Source organism: Zeus faber, assembly GCF_960531495.2.
Source record: "Zeus faber genome assembly, chromosome: 14".
NCBI lineage: Eukaryota > Metazoa > Chordata > Actinopteri > Zeiformes > Zeidae > Zeus > Zeus faber.
The window spans coordinates 5309126-5315125 of NC_137200.1; positions in this window are offsets into that span (position 1 = coordinate 5309126).

The window sequence follows — 6000 nt, forward strand, 5'->3', positions numbered from 1 at the left end:
GCAGATGGTAAAGGACTCTACTTCTAACCACCCATCTCTCAGCACTTGCCCTGTAACCGCCTTTTTGTGCCAGCCGATGTACGCGCTCAGGTTCTGCAGTGGGGACACTCCCCCCAGTTAGCTTGCCATCCAGGGGTAGCCAGGACTTTCTCCCTTCTCCGACAACTTTTCTGATGGCAACCCATGCATCAGGACACCTGGGAATTTGTGGCCCAATGTACTGTATGCTCAGACAACAAGAACTCCTGTCAAGCTCCAGTTGGTCTTCTCCAGCCTTGCCCATTCCCCATCGTCCGTGGTCCCATGTTTCTCTTGGCTCCCATCATCAGAAGGTAACACTACTATCCTAACTGTAGTAGAAAGGTCCTCCAAGGCTGCTCACTTAATTCAGTTACCTAAATTGCCCACAGCCAGAGAGACAGCCAAAGTCATGCTTAATCAAGTGTTGGGAGTGCACGGCCTCCCTCAGACATTGTCTCTGATAGGGGGCCTCAATTCACTTCTCGTTTCTGGACTGAGTTTTGCAGTCTACTGGGGGCCACAGTCAGCCTCTCGTCGGGTTTCTATCCCATGTCCAGTGGCAGACGGAGAGGACCAGGGGATAGAGTTGGAGATTGCATAGCATGGTTTCACGGAATCCTACCTCATGTAGGGCCATTCCCCATAGCCAAGATCATCAACCCAGCAGCTGTTCGCCTGCATCTTCCCTGGTTTCTCTGCATCTATCGTCCCCTTCCACGCCACCTTCCACGTCTCTCGCTGCTTAAGGAGAGTCCGATTCACTCACCTCCACCTCCTTTCAGATCAGCCCACTCCCTTTTGCTTTGCTGTCACTCCCTTCCTTTCACCTGGTTTCCCCTGCCTACTGCTCATTCCCTCGCTAGTCCATCAGTATAAATACCAGTCCACTTCACTTCATTCTCTGTCAGATTGTCTCTTGCATTATGTTGAGCTTTCTCGCACTACTACCTGTTTCCTGTACCCTTTGTCCGAACTTCCACCTGATCCCCTGGGCTGATTCTCTGCCTGATTCCCTGGACCCTGATTTACTGCCTGTCCCTCGACCGGATAAGTGTGCCTTCTCTGAATGATCTCCTGGTTTTGACCCCTGCCTGTCAATTGGAATAAACCTTGTGGACTTTGACTTCTAACCTGATTGTTTTTGTGTCGTGCTTATGGCTTTACAACCGTTCTGAGTCAGTGAGTGTTATGTAATATACTGTATATATATTGTATATACACACACCGATCAGCCACAACATTAAAACCACAGACGTGTGAAGTGAATAACATTGCTCATCTTGTAACAACATCGCACCGAAGAGCTACTGTAGCACAAATTGCTGAAAAAGTTAATGCTGGCTATGATAGAAAGGTATCAGAACACACAGTGCATCGCAGCTTGCTGTGTATGGGGCTGGGTAGCAGCAGACCGGTCAGTGTGCCCATGCTGACCCCTGTCCACCAGCGAATGCACCCACAATGGTCATGTGGGCATATATCACAAGCATCAGAACTGGACCATGGAGTAATGGAAGAAGGTGACCTGGTCTGATGAATCACAGTTTCTTCTTCATCATGTGGATTGCCAGGGTTATGGTCCAATCCATTGGAGCATCTGTGGGATGTGCAAGAGCAACATACCCGATCCACGGGGGCCCCACCTCACAACTTACAGGACTTAAAGGATCTGCTGCTCACATCTTGGTGCCAGATACCAAACGACACCTTCAGAGGTCTTGTGGAGTTCCTACCTCAACGGGTCAGAGCTCTTTTGGCGAGGGCTACATAATACTAGTGGTGGCACTTTCAATATTACTAGAGTAATGCTGTGTCCATGTATATGTACTTTAACTGAAGTACATATACATGTCTGAGTACTTCTTCCACTGACCTTCACTCAGCTTGTTTCATCAGCTAATCTCTGTTCCATGGCAAACAAGATGACATTTTCATCTCTATCTTCATTTCACCAAGCAGATTATTTTGATTTAGTAATATATCACAAGTTCTGCCAAACTCTCAAGATTAATCCTCCCTGTCAAGGACGTGTTTTACATCCTAACATCTGAACACAGGATAGGGTCCTCCTCATCTAACTATTTGTTTAATTATTTTGACAAATGCATCCATACTGATTTTCACAATTTGACTATACAAACTAGAGAAGCACGAGGAGAAAAGAAATGGCAAAGAATTTCCACAATCTAGTAAGAACTCTCGTTGCAGTTATTAAACATAGTCAAATCTTTTCAACAAATTGAATACAACAGTGAATGGAATTAACTGTATTGATGTCAATGTCACCAGTCTTTGTTAGTATATCCCAAAATAGTGTCGTCTCATTAATTGATCTCTGAGCTACCACAATAACATTAAAATAATGTATATTTCCAAATGTTTGCATTAAGGAAGTTGCTCTGTACCTGCACATGTTGCTGTTGTGCATTGTTCTCTTATCAATAGCACAAATACAAGATATGACACAGTGACAAATGGATTGTTTTTCTTTTTTTCCTTTCCCAAAACTGAAGCGATAAAATACCATATTCAATGCCAATACCGATAACTAATACTGTTCAGCATCCTAGAAGCAAGCTTTTACAAGTTGGGTGTTTATATGTGAATTCCAGTCCTTGCCCAGACCCACGTCCTCATCTTCCCTTCCCAGAGCGACAGGTTCCATATGTGGCAGCAGATTAAATCAGAATAGACTGTTTAAATTGATGATAATTAGGTTGGTATATCAATCATAAAGTGAGATTTAAATTTCCTCCCTGAAGGCCGCTGGCTGTTCTTATAATGTCTGTGGTTTCACCCACAAGGTGGCAGAAAAAGCCTTTCTTTTCTCAAGTCTGTTACAGTTGTTAATTGCGACTGGACCACAATTCTCAATTAAACATTTTAATAATGGATGAGTGGATGTTACGGTCATTAAATGTCAACTAATAACTGTAACATGCACTCATCAACTAATAGTTGCTACGGAAACAGAAGAAGTATATGATGGAACAGGGATCCCCCATGCATATAGCCTAGACAAGTAATGGAGGATAGGAACCAATCAACTGAACCAGGCATTTTTATTGTAATACTTAAAATCAAATACATTTGCGTGAGAACAATGACAATGTTACACGGTTACTTTTATGAGAGTAATTATGAGTTAGGGTCAATGACTCTGGGATGTTAGTCATAAAAAAAAAAAATATATATATTAATATTAATAATATAATAATTATATATATGTATACATATATAATAATTACTATTATCATAATAATTATTAATTGTATTTTTTTTTTTAATAAAGGCCATGGCTTAATTCATATTGAATGTGACTGCCATGTGTGTCTTTTCATTCCAATGAAAATATATACATTTGACAGAAGTAAATTATTGTTGTGATTCATAGTGTTCTGTTTTGATATAATTTAATTATCCTGTGAGAATTCTATTCACAGCTACAGTACACACACACACACACACACACACACACACACACACACACGCACACACACACAACATTAAAACCACCTGCCTTATATTGTGTAATTCCCCCTTGTGCCGCCAAAACAGCTCTGACCATGGGCTCCACAAGACCTCTGAAGGTGTCCTGTGGTATTTGGCACCAGGACGTTAGCAACAGATCCTTTAAGCCCTGTAAGTTGCGGGGTGTGGCCCCATGGATCGGGCTTGTTGTTCCAGCACACCCCACAGATGATTGATTGGATTGAGATCTGGGGAATTTGGAGACCGTGCCCACTCTTTGTCATGTTCCTCGAACCATTCCTGAACAATTTTTGCAGAGTGGCAGGGCACATTATCCTGCTTAAAGAGGCCACTGCCATCAGGGAATACCGTTGCCATGAAGGGGTGTACTTGGTCAGCAACAATATTTAGGTAGGTGGTACGTGTCAAAGTAACATCCACATGAATGCCAGGACCCAAGGTTTCCCAGTAGAACATTGCTCAGAGCATCACGCTGCCTCCGCCAGCTTGTCTTCTTCTCCTTTGTGCTGCAGTTCTCTTTTTAATTATCGCAGGGGGACAGGGTCTGCTCCTGCAAGATTCCCTGAATCCACTGTATCACGCAGGTCCATTCATTGTTAGTACACATTTAAAGCCAAAATATGTTGTATTGGCATCTTTCTAAATCATGAACAATAGCTCAGGAGGTAGAGCGGGTCATCTTGTAAGCAGAAGGATTCTGGCTTGATCCCAAGCTCCCCCTGGTAGCATGCTGATGTCTCCTTGAGCAAGACAAGTAACCCCCTGACTGCTCCCCGGGCGCCTCTACATGGCAGCCCACTGCTCCTGGATACGTCAGATACTAGGATGGGTAAATGCAGAGAATTGTGAATTTCCCTGTTGTGGGACTGATGAGGGTATATAAATTGTCGCTGATTCACCGGTTGTACCTCCTTGGTCCACTTCTGGTAGGTACCCCTGTATACTGGCAACACCTCACAAGACCTGCTGTTTTGGAGATGCTCTGACCCAGTCGTCTAGCCATCACAATTTGGTCCTTGTCAAATTTGCTCAGATCCTTACAATAGATCAATTTTATATATCAAAAATATATATATCCCCCGCCTTTACCTTTAAGACTTTCACTACATTTAAAGGCAAATATTTGTATACTTTAATTGGGAAATTTTGTGTCAGGACACTTCGACCTTTACTTAAAAGCAAATGAACTAGAAAACTTTTGAGCTACTAGGTACTTATTCCAAAACAGCAAATAAGGTAAGTAACATTAATAGAGCATGGAAATGATTTACACAATATGACATATATACTATAAATACTGTACAACATAAGCAATTTATCTAGTTGTAGCTATATACATTGCTTCAGGATATAATATATATAAATATATATATATATATAGAAACAAAATAATAATTTTTAAATGCACCATTACTTTTGTAGCATGCCGACACCTAGTGGTGATTTTACATCATTACGTGCGTTACAGTCAAAACCAGATCGGGGTGAGTAACAAGTACAAAATCACACAGAGAAAGACCAGAAGTGTTCATGGGGTGCAACAATGTTTTCCCTCTACTGTATATAAACTAGGGGTAAGCCTGGGAGGATTCAGAGTCCGATTATTCGATGAAACAAGAAAAGCCATGTTGAGATGCAGCGGATTGAGTGTTCACACAAAGTGAAAAATGCATCTCCTCATCTAAATAAATTAATGTGTCATAGTCTCTAAAAATTCAAAAATTGTCCAAAATCAATGATCACTTTTAAGATTACAAAACAGGCAGATTTATTTTCTAACTTTGGTATATTTTTATAAGCTTATCTTTGTATTGGTCTGTATTAGAAAAGATCAATATTTCGATAGAGATAGAGACTAAATATTTAAATAGAAATATTTGAACTACATCACTTGTCGTGTGATTTCAGACGATTCAGCAGGTCGGGATTTCTCAGTCTGGCATTTCGATCCCTCACTCTCTGAAAGAATGCGACTCGATCATTATCACTGGCAAAATCAAAACACCAAGCTTGCACTGGACGAGGATTCACAGGCTCCTTCAGGAAACATTTCGGAGGTTCTGCTGCTCCTTTGAGAACCATGAGGTCCTCCTTGAACAGGTCAGTGCAGATCTGAACGTCTGGGATGGACGTTTAGACTGGGGCTGGACGGGTGCAACTCAAAGTGGTCAATTTAGCAACAGGGGAAGTTTTCTGTCTTGGGCTCACGTCAGCATCAGTGATACCCAAGTTCACCTTCTTCCTGCGCTTATCGTCGCTGCAAAACTGCGAAAAGATATGACTTAGGAAGATTCGACAGCTGAATTGCAACACCAATATGCCAATATCTATATGGATTTGTTACCTTTTGTGTGAATCTTTTGACGGCTTCTTCTAATGCATGGGGACACAAAACAAAATGAGTCGTGGTTGAACCAGGCAACTGAACTACCACATTTACAAGGGCACTGCTCATTGACTCAATGACGCAAACTAAATCATTTTAGA